Raw genomic sequence first — 15725 nt, 5'->3', positions numbered from 1 at the left:
ACTTGTCCCTTTCAAAAAAATAAAGGCATTAAATACTTTTATGCCAACTAACTCTTTATACAAATGTTAACGTAGAGAAAGAAAATAAAACAGAATTTTTGTTGAAAATATGCATAGGTTTACAAACACTAGAGTTAAGAAAGGAATATTGAACTGTGAGTGGTGTGGTTGAGTTTTTCTTTTTAACATAGATACAGTTATTTTAAAAATAGCTTGAGACATTTAACTCTACTCCAGAGCACTGCTGGATTCTTCCAAATCTATCAGAAGTACTAAGGAAAGTCAATGAATCTAGCAATGCTGATTCAAATAAACACAGTTAATGAGAGCAAGCAATTAAGTGGATGTATTTTTTATACGCTGTCCTCTTCCTACCATGATGAACTAAGCAATATAAGTAAAGCTTTACTGTTTTAACTGAACCTTCACATGTGATGGCTGCCAACTGTATCACTTTGTAACTGGTAAATCACCAAGGGCTCTACAGGGCTGCCAAGAATGAAGAAAATTATATTGGATTGGCCAAATATCAGGACGACAGTTCATTTTTTCCCTCTGAACACTAAATTTCTCCTTACAAATAGGTTTTCTTAAAATGCTTTTTTTAAAGTGCATGTTCCTTGAAAATTGGTTGTATAAGTTAGATAAATAGAAATCCTTTAGAAATGAGGGAGGCATGAAAGGTCTAAATAGATCTTAGTGTTTTTAAGTGCACTTTGCTCATTATTTGTTCAAAGAACTATGAGGTTATTTCACATTCCGTGCTTAGGAATGACTAAAAATGCTTTAGGACTAACAATGGGAGAGGGAGGGAGGAATGTGGATTAGCTGAAAGAAAACATATTAATTAAATGTACCTCAGGACACTCAGCTGTTATTAGATAGAGAGGCATTATTGACTTAGTGGGTAAAAAAAGAAATGCACTTGGAAATTCAAAGCCCTGATTTTGAATACAGCCTCTAGCACTAGCTCTGTGACCATGGGCAAGTCACAAAGCTTCCCTGGACTTCAGTTTCCTCATCTGTAAAATAGGAATGACAATAATACCTGTAGTATTTACTGTACAGGGTGGTTGTGAGGCTCCCTTTTTCATACAATTTTCCACACAGATGTTTTTGCTGTTCCTTATATACAAAACTCCATTTTCCATCACTGTGTCTTTGTAAGAGCTGTTCTTATACATTGAATGCACTGTCTCTTTTTGTTTCTGCCTCGAAATCATTTGTTCCTTCAAAACTCTGCTCAAGTGCTACCTTCATCCCCACAAAACCAGTAATTTTCTTATGACTCTTCATGATTTTATTGATGTAGAAACCTTCCTCTACACTATTATACATCAACAACTATGCTGAACCTGAAAATCCTAAACAGTTGCATGGGGATTGAGTGGTTAAGTGGCTCATCATGGCTACCCGGCCAGTTTGTGAGATGCGGGAATGGAATAGAGGTCTTCTTGATTCTGAGGTCAGATTTATATCTACCAAAATTCAGGTCTTCCTGATTCCCAAGACTGGGTCTCTTTATTAACCCCATAATGACACCTATTATTGTTAGAAATCAAATGCAATGAAACCCTTTTCAAGGTACACACACATATGTACATATACATATATACATATACATAACACACACATTTATGAACACATGCATATATAGTAAGGTATGCTATTTTATGTTATAATTTTGTGTCTACATACTTGCATGATCATGTGTGTGCATGTATGCTTACATTTATGCATATATGTGTATGCCCTTCTATATCCAGTGATTAGGACAGGTTCTTGATCAGAGTTGGGAGTTTAGATTACATAATCTCCAAGGTTTCTTCTAGCTTTGAATTTAAAGGCACAGAGATTAGAGCAGTGATTTCACTGGTATATGGATCTCCAAGTGGAGAAATCTCCTATAACAACTTAAGTCAGTACCTTCAATACAGTGTACATACTCTAAATAATTTGCCATAGGTCATGCAACTAGTGTTTTTCAGAATCTAAGTTTTAACTCAGATCTTCTGCACTTCAAGTTTGACTCTCCAGTCACTGTATTACACTGCCTTTCTAAGTTAGTAATTGGATAATACCCAAAATCCCCAATTGGATAATACCCAAAATATTAATGTGACACATTATAATAAGGCTAATGTATTGTCAATATTTCCCAGAAACAGCCTAAGATTCTGTTATTAAAAATAAATGCAAAAATACCATTCAATGATATGTAAGCTAAAACTTGGGTTATTTAGCCTTTTAGCAACCACAGCCCTCCTGAACCTTTCATTTATGGTGTCTATCAATAAAAATTGGTAAGCTACTAAGAAATAGTAATTTTAAAATAATTGTCCAAGAGCAGTTTGTTTGATGCTTTAACGGTTGTTAATTTTTTTTTTAAAGATTGTTATTTATTGTCCCTGTGGCTGAAAAAGAGAGAAAGGGAGAATGGGGTAGAATAGGCCTCTGTTTCCCTGAACTTTAGAAAACAATTGGCTTTGGGGACATGTTTAGATTTTAGGAGATAAAATCAGAATCAAAGGCAACATGGATATTAATTTTGTGGGAATTGCTTAGTAAATAGCATTGTCCTATCCAATAAGTTGAATGACAAAATATGTTAAATAATACCAATAAACAAACTAAAATTCATTCTTTAGGTTTTTAGTGTCCATTAAGACATATTATTTGCTTGTAACAATATTATACTACTTTTGATGCTGGTGTTGTAAGTTATTATTACCACTCAAAAATAACATATCTCTAAAGGCAAAGAACTCTTTAATTAATGGATTCTCAAAAATTAAAGGGCTTATATTTCATCAAAAAAGTCCAGTGCCTTGGTTTTCCTAGGATCAGAGATTTTGCATAACACCTTCATTTTACAGAGGAAGAAACTGAGGACTAGGGAAGTTAAGTGACTTACCCAAAAGCTAGAATTTTGAGCTCAAGTCTTCTGACCTCAAATGTTTTCTTTCCACTCAACCTCATTCTTATTATACTAGTAAATACCAGATTGTTGCATATTTTATCAAGTACAAAGACTTTGAGTGTTAGTTTCAGGTGATATGATAAACAAGGTCAGCTCTAATCACTTACACCCTCCTAAGATTCTCCAAAATCAATTTATTAACATTTATTAAGTACCTACTATGTGTCAGCCACTGTGTTAAACCTATGGGTACACAAAAAGGGGAAAAAAATAATCCCTGCCTTCAAAAAATTTGCATTCTAAGGAAGGAAACAACATACAAATATATGTACATATACATATACATATATATAATATATATAGCAACTTAGATAAAGGATAAATAGGAAATAATTAACGGAGGGAAGGCACTAGAAATATAGGAAATTGGGAAAGGCTGAGTGTAAAAGATGAGCTTTTAGTAGGGATTTAATGGAAGCCAGGGAGATCAGCAGCCTGAGTTGAAGAGGGAGAAGATTCCAAGAAGGAGGAATAGCCAGAGAAAAATACCCAGAAATAATTCACCAAAGGTAAAGAAATTTCAACTATTTCCATGATTTCCATGAAATCCAAAAGAAGGTAAAATAAACAAGCAGACAAACAAAATTCATGAAATGACTTCTGCACTGAGATCAGCTAGCACTTCCCCCAAACCCAAGGAACTAACTCCAAAGCTGCACTAACCTGACACACCATGTCTCACAAGAAAACCAGCCCCATAGCCAGTCTCTTATCCCTCTTGCCAGTGCCATGAATATCCTAGTTCTAAAAGTCTTTTTCTTCCAAACAATTTTTTCAGCCCACTTCTACACTGCTCCATACTCCAGAAGCTCTATGAGGCCACACAGCCAGCACCATGGAAAGCACTGTTCTGTGATGCAAGAGATCTCTTCAGGATAGCTAGAAACACAGAGAACAGGGAATATCAAGTCTGCATAAAAATCAGATCAGCAAGGTGAATAATGAATAAAATAAGACATTTATTCAGGATCAAGGAATTGCAATCCAGAACAATGTATTCTCTTAGACAGGGAAGTTCAGTGAGGAGAGTTACAAATAGAAATAACATATACTCAGGAGGGGAGCTACGTAGTTAAATAAAACAGTAAGTGGGTCACAAGTTGTTTATTGCAAGGTGATATCACCTTCCATGGCAAAACCACAGGATCCGTTTAGGCTGCTTCTAGCCAATAGAGACAGGCAATAGACTGGGTGCCAAGTTGGAGTCACTTGTAGGGTCAATAGAATAGCTGAATTGTAGGAAGGGAGGGGTTACACAAGTGCCCTTGGGAGTATCTCTGTTCAGGAAAGGAGACAGTTAAAAGTTTCTGGGCACAGAAAAGATTAATGGAAGTTTACATTGCAGGTAGGAGATGATTAGAAATTTATGGTCAGAATGGGTTAGAAGTCCCAGATTTTCCCAGTGATTAAAAGGAAAGACACTTGTCTGGACTTGAAATAGAGCTCAGCACCGCATTCTACCCATTTCTCCTCCCGGAGGCTCAGAAATTCAGTTTACAAAAGCCAACTCTAGAAAACTGCATAGCAGTTCTCCAAAATGCCAGGTCTCGGTCAGAGAACAGAAGGAAAAAAATGGGAGGAACGGGACGTAGGGAAAGGACACAATGGTGAAGGGAGAACAGGGCTTTGCAAAAAAAAAAAAAAAAATACAGACTAATTTTCAAAGATCTCAGGAATAAGGAAACTCAAATATGTTGAGCATAAATAAATAAATAAACAGGGAAAACAATAACAACAGAAATATGGCCTCCAGATGTGATAAACAATTTCGGTCATCTATAAATAAATAATGCAGGACCATAATCCAAGGCTAGATGAGATAGATCTGTAGAATTTGAAAAGAACATGGTACTACCACACAGTATTTCTGAGTAGTTTAAAAGAGAAATCAGAATCTTAAGAGCAGACTTTATGGCCAACACAGCAAAAGTAACGAGCAGAATAGAAAAACCAGAATCTGCACCAGCAAGGTTTACCAAATAAACAATGGAATGGGAATGCAAATGCACAGAAGTGAAGGATAATATATAAAAAAGGAAGCAAGAAAAAATAGCACTTAAAGAAATAATGGTCACTATTCAAGTAAAATTTACTAATCTCAATGACAGGATACATAGAGATAAACTAAGGTTCGTAGATGTCCCAGGAGAATAAGACAGGACGAAAAACTTGAACATGCAGAAAATAATACATGAGAATGTATTTTGCTGTGTTTGCATCAGAATTTACTGAACTTAGAAAATGAAATACCAGTTGGAAGAATTTATAGATTCATCATGTCAATTGGATAAAAGAAGTCTTTAAACTCCAAGACTCCTAGTGGTTAAATTTGACAATTCATTTCAGAAGCAACTAGTTCTAACAAGCAATCAGGAAGAAGATCTTCAGGTATAAGGGATAACACAAGACTATTCTATATTTACCAGAAAAAAACAAAACAGAAGGGAATAGAATGATGTGGTCCAAAGAAAAAAGGAGCTCATGATGCAGAGTGACCTACCCTGTAAATCTGAACTTAGCTGTAAAGGAAAAAGGATGAACTTTTAATAATACAAGAGGCATTTGAAACATTCTTACAAAGGAAAACAGAACTGAGGAGATAATTTGCTTTTCAAATAACCCAGATGATAGAAATTCAAGAAGGGTGAATGAATATAGCAGCCAAGGACAGCAATAGCATTGTAGTAACAGTAGAGAGACCACTAAGAGATTTCTTTCTAAATATACAGAAAGACACAAAGTGGAGGCAGAAATCAGTGTAGGTAAGAGTGAAGAAGATAGCCTGGGGCATTATGGACAGAACCTGGTGATACTTTGCCTATATGTGAATCAATGTCTTTTGTTCATCTATCTGTTCTTAGCAGGAGTACTACATTATACAAATAGGAAACAGGTTGGCTAAATGGATAGGGTCAGGAAGATCTGAGTTCAAATCTAGCCTCAGACACTTACTATCTATATGACCCTGGGCAAGTCCCTTAACCTCTGTTTACCTTAATCCACTAGAAGGAGAAAACATTCCAGCAGCCTTGCCAAGAAATCCCATGGACAGTAAGTTCCATGGGGTCGCAAAGAGTCAGACATGACTGAATAACAAAAGTATCATTACACAAAGGGAAGGTGAATGAAAGGAGAGGTGAAAAAAGAAAAGGAGAGAAAGGAGAGCATGATGTGCCCAAGTCCAATTGGGGGTTAGCAATGAGGAGAACATGACCTTCAGGGTCTGAGACAGAGAAAAGCCTGAAGGAATGAGAGTGAGAAGGTAAGAGGAAGGACTGAAATGGGGGAGGGAAAGAAAGGAAATCTTTCTTCAGTAGTGGGAGGGAGTTTCAGTGCCAAAGGCTCCTATGGGTGAAGAGAAATGCTCTGTGAAGAAAGCCAGGGACCCTCTGCAGAGCGTAACCTCTGGGATCTGTATCTTGAAAAGACCCTACCTGAGAAGGGGTACAGGTGGATATTATGGGAGAAAATATCTCCTAGGAGAGTGGAACACATGGACTTAGAAAGCTGAATTTTGAGGCAGAATGAAACAAAGAAGGTAACCAGGGAAGGGACATAGAAAAGAGATAAGGGGCGTAATGTAGATATAATGGGTGGGGGCAAGTTCCACCATGGTACATTGTGTTCTCTATCACTTGTAAAAATTGGCCTTGTTCTGAAAATGAGGCTCAGTGGGAAAAGGGATTGTTGGGGTAAGCTCTACAAGATAGCATCAGGAACTGCAAAGAGTCCAGAATAAATACCCAGAAAGTCATGATTTCATTAGAAATATAGAGAATAGAGATAGCAAATAATTACAGGGACCAGGAATCAGATAATGAGAGTCTATAGGAGTCAAAAAAAGAAGATAGATAATGAATAAAGTGAAAGAAATCCTCTCTGGAAATGAGCAAAAAAAAATGAAATTAAGAGAAACAAAATAATAAACATGACTATTTGAAGGAGAAGAGAGTAAAGCAAAATGTATTTCACTAAGAGAAAAAAGAAAGTAAAAATTAAATAACCCAGATAAAACCAGGAAAAAAGTAACTGATAGACAAAGCCCTAAAGCAAAGGGGTAATTAACAGAAGGAGCCTGGGGTTGAAGAGAAGAGCACAATTATGTTATGATTATTCTTTTTTATTTCTTTGGGTTTTGTTGTGACTGTACCTTACTCATTTTCTATTTTATGGATTTGCTTTTCTGCCCTCTTCTTTTTTAATCAGGTTAGCTGAAGAGTAAAACATATGCAAAGAATCAACTCTGAATTTTGCTTGTCATGTCTATGTTGTTTTTTGGGGGAGGAGTTTGATTTAATTTACTTCTACCCTAGTTTAAAAAATAATAAGCCAAAGGAACTGAAGGAACATAGTACTCTGTTTATAGCAGAAAGGGAAGAGTCATAACTTGAAAAAATTAATGTTAGAGACAAGTGGAGAACAATATTAGCATAACTAATAACATTAAATGTAAATGGATTAAACAATCTATTATAATGAAAAAGTGACAGATTGGATAAGAAAACTCAATCTACAGCCTGTTGCTTATCAAAAAACACTTGAAAAGCAAAGTTATACACAAAATAAAACCAAGGAAGTGGGAAGGAAAGTTTTTACTATGTATCAAGAGAATCAAAAACAGCAGGAGTTACAATTATATCATCACACAAAGCAAAAACAAACATCCAAAAATTCAAAAGACGTAAACAAGAAAATTACATTATGGTAAAAGGAACAATCAGAAACAAACCAACACAAATAATAAATGTATATGCTCCAAATGCCTTAAGATCTGAATTCAGAAAATAAATATTAAATGAACTACAAAAATGGATAGTAACACAATAGTGAGAAGAGATTTCAACATGTTTGTTTCAGTTTTGGACAAGTTTAACAGTAACATAAATGTAAGGGAAAATATGGAACTGAAGAGAGTGTTAGGAAAAAAACTAGTTAAAAGACTTATGGTGTCTTTTAAATAGGATGGCAAAAAATATATACATATTTGTTATCACATCATGGAACTTTTACAGAAATTAACCATGTATTAGAACACAGATATTTTATATATATATATATATATATATATATATATATATATATATGGATGGATGTATTTATATATGTTCATGTGTGTGTATATATTATACATAGTAGTTACATACATGTAATAGTTTTAATAGTTAATACATCATTTATAGATAACAAATAAAATGGTCATTGACTCAGACACAATAAACAAAAAACACAATATCAAATTGGAGGTTTAGCGATGAAATACTTAATCATGAATGAGCAAAGGACAAACCATAGAAATAATAACTGTATCAAAGAAAATTATATTGATGAAAAAACTTCTGGAATGCAACTAAAACAACCCCCAATGTAAAATCATATCTCTACAAACATTCATTGACAAAGCAGAAAAAGAAAGGATTAATAAAGGGAATGTGTTTTTAAAAATTGCTAATCAACAAGTAGTCAAACCTAAAAGAAGTGCTGAGAACATGTGATAAACTAAAGTAGAAAGAGATAAAATACAACACACACCCCCCCAAAAAAAACACACAGACATGACAAGTAAAAGGAAAAGCTGGTTCTTTGAATAGGTTTTACTTTTCAGCTAAGCTGATTAAAAAGAAGAGGGCAAAAAAACAAATCAATAAAAAAGGAAATGAGTAAGGTACAATCACAACAAAGCCTAAAGAAATAAAAAAGAATAATCAGATCATGTTATATACAGGTATATGCTTATCAAATTGAGAAAAATAAAAGAAATATAGAATTACCTTTACAAATACCAAAACTATCAGAAAAGGGGAGAGAAAGACAGACACACACACATAAAGAGAGAGAGAGAGAGAGAGAATCCTAAATAACCCAATCTCAGAAAATGAAATAGACCTAGCTGTGAAAGTACTACCAAAGGGAAAACAGTTTTTACCGATGGATTCAAAGGAGCATTCTATCAAATATTTAAAGAACATTTAATACTCATACTTCACAAATAATTCTCAAAAACTGTGAATGAAAGCCCCCTACAAAAATCCTTTTATGAGATAAAAAGAAGGAAAAGATAAAAGAAAGTAAACTATTGGGAAATATTATTAATAAATTTTGTCTCAAAAATTTTAAACAAAACCTACCAAACACACCATACCATTTTATCTAAGAAATCCTTTTGTTATGGCTGAGTAGGATTTATACTCAGCATGCAAGGATGCTTCAACATTAGGAATACAATATGATTGATCATATTCAGAATCCAAATGTCCAAAAACTACATCACCATCGTGCAGATAAAACCTTTGATAAAGTGGTGATGTTGCTGTTTGAGTATTTCAGCCATGTCTGATTCTATGACCTCATTTAGGATTTTCTTGCCAAAGATACTGGAATGGTTTGCAATTTCCTTCTCTATCTCATTTTACAGATGAGGAAACTGAGGTAAATGAGGTTTAATGGCTCACATCTCCCAACTCTAGGTCAGGCTCTTTTTCCACTATGCAGCGTAACTGAAAAAGTGTGGCATTCTGTTATGCTAAAAACCTTACAAAGCATAAGCATACAGGGACTTTTTACATATTATGAAAAAGTATCTATCTAAAACCAAAAGTAAGCATCATATTCAATGAGAATATACTAGAACCTTTCCCAATAAATAAGGAAACGAAGCAAGAGTGCTTACTCTCCCTACTATTATTTGAATTTGTTCTGAAACTACAAGCAGTATCAATGAGTAAAAATATAAAAGGCATAAATATAGGTAAAGAGGACAAAAAATGATTCATATTTGCTAATGTTATGATTGTAGAATTGGAAAATCGTAGGGAATCAGCAAAAACGTTTGAGACAATAGTTGTAGCAAAGTTTCAGACTAAAAAATAAACTCTCAAATATCAGCAGCACTTGAATATGATAATTACAAAGCCCAAGAAGCAAACACATAAAGGGAAATGCCATTTCAAACAATTACAAAATGCGGAAGTAGCTGGGGATGAATCTCTCAAAACACACAAAAGTCTTGAAGAGATTTAATTGCCAATGTCCTTAAAGAAATAAAAACAACTTAAATAGCTGGAGGCATATTCAGGGCTCATGGGTAGGTCAAGCCAGTATGATAAAATGAACAATACCTCCAAAGTTAAATTACACATTTAATGCCATAACAATCATTGCCAAGGGGATACTTTATAGAATTTGATAAAGTAAAAATAATTCCTTGACAAAACAAAAGATCTAAATAGACTGTCATGGGAAATGATTAAGCAAAATAAGAATAAAGGAGCTAATATCATTTTCAGACCAAACTATATTATAAATTGGCAATCATCAAAATCATATAGTATTGGATGTGTATATATACATATACGTGTGTACATACACACATACATATATACATATATGCATATACATTTATACTACATTATACTATATATAGTACTATCTGATATACTATATATACATATATAGATACAGACAGGCACAGAGACAGAAACAAAGACAGAGATAGAAACAGAGACAAACAGAAAGGCAGAGACAAAGAAAGAAACAGATCAATGGAATAGCAGGATAGAAAAATTCTTTGTATTTAATTTCTCTATGAGTTTTGTATCTAAGATCTATTAAATATCTGTAAACACACACACACACACACACACACATACACACACATTCCCCAACACATAAGCGATCAAAGGTTATGAACAAATGGTTCTCAAAAGAAGAATTATAAGGTATTCACTTCCACATGAATACATGTTCCAAGTCACTAACCATAAGAAAACACAAATCCAAACAGCTCCGAATTTTCACTCATACCCTTCAATTTGGCAAAAATGATAAAAAAAGGAAATATTCAATGTTAGAAGGGTTGTGAGTTGATAGGCTGATATATTATTAGTGGAGCTGTGAAATATTACAACCATTTTGGAAAGCCATTTTGACTTATGCAAATAAAGTGACTTAGATCCCCATACCCAGAGACTTCACTACTGGACTTATGCCCAAAGGAAGCTCTCTGTAAGAATAAAGTCCCCATGTGGGCTAAAATATTTGCAGCATCACCCTGCTCTTAACCTTCTAATTTTCCCCCAGTAGTATCAATGATTGATGTTGATTGCATTTCTGATGTAAGACCAAAGAAACGGTAACCTAAAAACAATCACACATTCAGCTTTTCAGTTTTTCTTTATCTCTACTTCTCTAACAGAAACAGTCTCTGAGGAGAGATATTTTATTTTATAATACATGCATCCAACAATAAATCAAGGGCATCTTGAAATGTAAATCAGAATGACATTTCATTTCCATAGTCAAATCCCACTTACTCAGACTAACTGGAGGCTGGGGAAAGGGGAGGAAGGCTTGTTGGAAGAGTTTGTTGTGAATAGACAAGGGAATGTCAGCCCACATACAAAACATTAAAGAAAAATGTTCTTTCATTTTTTTTTACAAAAAAGTTCTAGAAATGACAATTACATAACTGTCACAGATAAAGTTTCTATAGACTCAGTCTTCATCTGAGTCTCATCATACATTTGACCAGAATCTCCCCTTTTACAATCAAATCTCATTATTCTGCACCTGTGGTCATTAGAAGCCAAATAATGTTTAGATAGTACCTATACACCAGTCCCTTAAAAGCTGGTAGCTCATGTCCTCATGTTTTTCTTTTCTTCTCTAGACTAAAGAAGTTTCATTCTTTTGTTGTCCTCTAATAGAGACTGTTTTCATTATTTCTGAACTCTATAATGGAAAACGCTAAAGATGAAACAGTTCAAGTCTATGAAAAATCTTTCCCAATTCTATTTAGATTTCCACACACAAAGCTGTCTCAGAGATCAACACAAAAGGGGAGCAGTGAAACCTATTTTGATTACATAATCTGTATCATTTCTGCCGCTACCTGTATACATTTGTCACTTAAGATGAAATTCTAAAAAATTTCTTTATATTTAAAGAAAGGGGTAGGGAAAATTTAGGTGTAAGGCATATCATGGAGAATTATTCGCTTTCCTTGATCCCAGAAAGAGTATAACTAGAATTTTAGTCAAATATAAGGAAAATTTTCCTAACAGTAACTAAAAGAGTATAATGGAACTACTATTACTAAAGTTATTCAAGTAAAGAATGGGTGACTACTTGATGAGTATGTTGTGAAAGATAGGCATCCTTCAGGTTTAATGTCTGAGATGAATTTTGTAGAGTAAAAGATCCATGTCTATTAATTATTAAAGATATTTCAAATATTTGTAAAAACTTGGAAAGAATGGATGCTAAGTGCAGTGAACATGACCAGGAGAACATAGTACCCAGTAATAGCAACAATGGGCAATGATCAAATATGATAAATTTAGCTTATCTTAGCAATACAATGATCGAAGAAAATTCCAAAAGACTCATGATGGAAAATGTTATCCACACCCAGAAAAAGAACTATGGAGTTTGAATGCAGATTGAAGCATACTATTTTCACTTTTTTGTGTTTTTTTTTCTTTCTCAAGGTTATTCCTTTTTTCTTTATTCACAACATGACTGATGTGGAAATATATCTAATATGTGTATACATGTACAACTTATATCAAATTGCTTGCCATTTTGGGGGAGGAGAGAGAAAGAAAACTTTGGAATTCAAAATTTTATACAGGTGAATATTGAAAAATACCATTACATGTAATTGGGAAAAAGTAAAATACTATTAGGTAGAAGAAGAAAAAACTCCAGCACCTGACTCATTTCTGCTTTCTGGCTCAAAGATTCAAAAGGGTCCAAAATCAGTCTCGTTCATGGCTGAGTAAAAAAATGATTGTCTCTCTGAACCAATCCTAGGATTCTAACAAGTTCTAAGATACTTATTACATTCTTCTCTGGGGATCAGAATTCTATTGTCCCCTGCTAAATCAGCTGCAGTACACTTAATATCTTGAGTTGTATACAGTGTAGTACCAAATTTTAATTGGCATTTAATGTAATAGACATGATTAAACCCAGCATTCCAAGTATGACTTCAGGACGCCACAGAGAGTAAATATATATCAACATATGCAATAGACATAGTACCATTAATTGCCTCACTTGACACTTGGTTTCAGTGGCTACAGATCTTAATGCCATTTAGGATATGTAATATGCATTTCTCAGTAGGATAAGCATGGCCACATAGCTATACATTGTAAACATAGATGCATAATAGCAAACAAAATCAAAGTGATATTTACTCCCACCAGCTACGGCTACCAGTAGAGAGCTGGTTTTTAGAGAATTCTACCTCCCCCTTCTTCCTCTTAGTCTCTGTGCCTCTGAGGATAGGGATTGGGGTTTTGATGACTTTAGTCTTGGAACTGACATTTTTGAAATATCATCAACCTCTATATCCCAGTCTTCTGGATGGCTCCTCCCAAGCATCCATTTAAGGAGGGTGCCCAGGTCAGCCATCACTTCATTTCTTACCAGGCTACAATCTGCATTCCTCCATCATGCCCACAAGATAAATTTCCTTTAATTTATTGCCTTTCTCCATTAGAAGGTAACCTTCTTGAGCTTGAGCACTATTTGTCTTTTAGTTTGTATTTTTATTCCCAGCACTTAGTACAGTTCCTGACACATAATGAATACTTTTTCACTGACTAGTCTGTTTTGTTTGTATTTTCCAATTTGTCCTTTTCATCTCTAGGTTTTGGCATTAGAGTGCCTACACCCAGAAACTGGTGACCTTGGGGGCAGAATTTCAAGTTGGATGTTGCTGCCATCTCCACAGACAAGTGATGAGAAGTGGGGGTGTAAGCCAAGGGGATGAACTGGGTTCAAGAAAAGATAAGTGCTTACTACTGAAAAAAGTGAAATGTAATTAAAAATAATAAAAGCCATCTAGTCCTATTATTTTTAAAATTAAAAGCCAATTACTCCACATTCAGCTTTCTTCCTTCATTGGTTACCCTTTTCCAGGGTAATGCAAAGTCATCCAGAAAGAATAGTTGTCATTTTGTAATAAAAGTCATGGTGTAACTCAACTCTTCCTCCTTATACATACTCATTCTAAAGCTTATCTTTTTCCTTGAAACTCCATCCTGCATCTCTGTCCACCTAGCATATAAACAATGATATAAAAATTCAACCAGTTAATCCAGTGTATTACTTATCTGTGTACAAGTGAACTTGTGCTTGAGTTCCCCAATTATACAGCTAATGGAAGAAGGCTATGTGCCTCCTACTACTAGTTGTATTCTAATACTACTACTAATACTACTAGCTGTACTTCTCATACTAGTTGTATTAACTGAGATACAGAGTGGCTTGACATACCAACAATCCTTCGGGGTGATCTAGAGTAAACCTAGCTAAACATGCAGAAAATCAGAAATTTTGAAGTCAATGAAGTTCCTTCCAGCTTTAAAGCAGACCCTGAGCCAGTTAATGGTTTGTGGACCTTTAAGAGACATCTTTATTGTCAGAGACAACCTTAACTGTTGGTTATAGGGCTTTCACACACATCCTGTTTTATGGTTTCAGGAGGTATCATCTTATCTTCTTGTCAGTGCTAAAACCTTGAACTGTGCAATCCTTATCACCAAGAATGCATTCTGATTTGCTTATCAAACAGTCAGAACTCCAACATCTGAAATTCCTCCTGCATCTTCCCCATTCCCTTAGGAATAGGGGTCCCTAACTTTCTAGGATTTCTTTCTTTTTGTCCGCATTTCCCTGCCTTCCTTTGTTTGAAAAGTATATGTTTTCTCCCCATCCATTACTCGGCAGGCTGCTCAGCATTAGGCTGACAGTCCTCATGCACATGTTTTACTTCCCCGCTTAATAAAAATTGTCTTTAATTTCACAAGCATCATCTTTCTTGGGTTTTCTTCCCTTTAGAGAAAGGGGGGATTCAGATCTGGAGAACTGGCCCATATGTTCCCTGGGTATGTTCCCCATTTGAGGGAGAGATCTATATTCCCTACAGAAAGCAACTGCCTCAATTTATATTTGTATTTTTTATTTATTCAAAGACAATGGGGTAAGGGAGGAGCCCCTTATTTGGCTACACAGAAAAAAAAGGGAAATTCTCTCAGTAATTTGCTAGTATCACCAGCTGAAGGCTGGAGATGAACCTTAGAGGTTTTTTGCATATGTTTATTTTTATAACTCTTCAAAAACAAGGAAAAGACCAAGTAAATCCAGATTATCTTGGATTCCTCTAAGCAATGGAAAATGAGTCAGCAGTGCTTCTGTAGGCAGAGAGAGTTTGGTAAGCAGAAGCAGGAAGAAGCCTCTCTGAGGTAGGAAGGGGCCTCAGGTAAGTGACTTACTCATAATTCTATTCAGAAGTAGGTTAAAGTCTTAGTGGAGGGCAAAGATAGTCAGAGGGCAATAGAGAGTTAGACCTGCTTGTTCTTCTAAAAGGACTAATTAGAAAAGAGTGACCCCATCAATAAAGAGTGAGAGCCAAAGACAGGGAATAGCTAGTATTCTTCAATTAAATGACTTCAGAGCCTCAATCACTGTCATATACATATACTGTATACAAATATGTCTATGTATATAGTCACATACAGAGACTTGCCTTTCTCTAGCTTCAGGTCTCCTACTTTTCCTGGCCTATTTGTTAGTCGGAGCTAGTCTGTATCACAAATTGTAGTTTAAATTCACTAGTTCTATGAAATTATTTTGTTTTCTTTATTCTGAATATTTATCTTGTATCACTCTGCCTCTGTTTGCCCTTTTTGCTATTTAAGAATTGTCAATGCTTTAAGGTATCAAACTCATAGGCAGT

The 15725-nt window shown here is 34.9% G+C and overlaps 2 long non-coding RNA genes across 2 annotated transcripts in view; one reads left to right on the top strand and one right to left on the bottom strand.

Annotated features, from left to right (window-relative positions):
* The window catches only part of LOC140498507 (uncharacterized), a 42357-nt gene extending 28498 nt beyond the window's left edge, over positions 1-13859 (top strand). The window contains exon 4 of the long non-coding RNA XR_011965115.1: positions 13635-13859. This is a non-coding gene — a long non-coding RNA (uncharacterized lncRNA). The remainder of the gene's footprint in view (positions 1-13634) is intronic.
* The window catches only part of LOC140498508 (uncharacterized), a 63673-nt gene that overhangs the window by 9195 nt on the left and 38753 nt on the right, over positions 1-15725 (bottom strand). The gene's annotated exons all lie outside the window — the stretch shown is intronic.

This window comes from Notamacropus eugenii, chromosome 4 (genome assembly GCF_028372415.1).
Source record: "Notamacropus eugenii isolate mMacEug1 chromosome 4, mMacEug1.pri_v2, whole genome shotgun sequence".
NCBI classification, from domain to species: domain Eukaryota; kingdom Metazoa; phylum Chordata; class Mammalia; order Diprotodontia; family Macropodidae; genus Notamacropus; species Notamacropus eugenii.
This window is presented reverse-complemented; position numbering and strand designations above follow the sequence as displayed.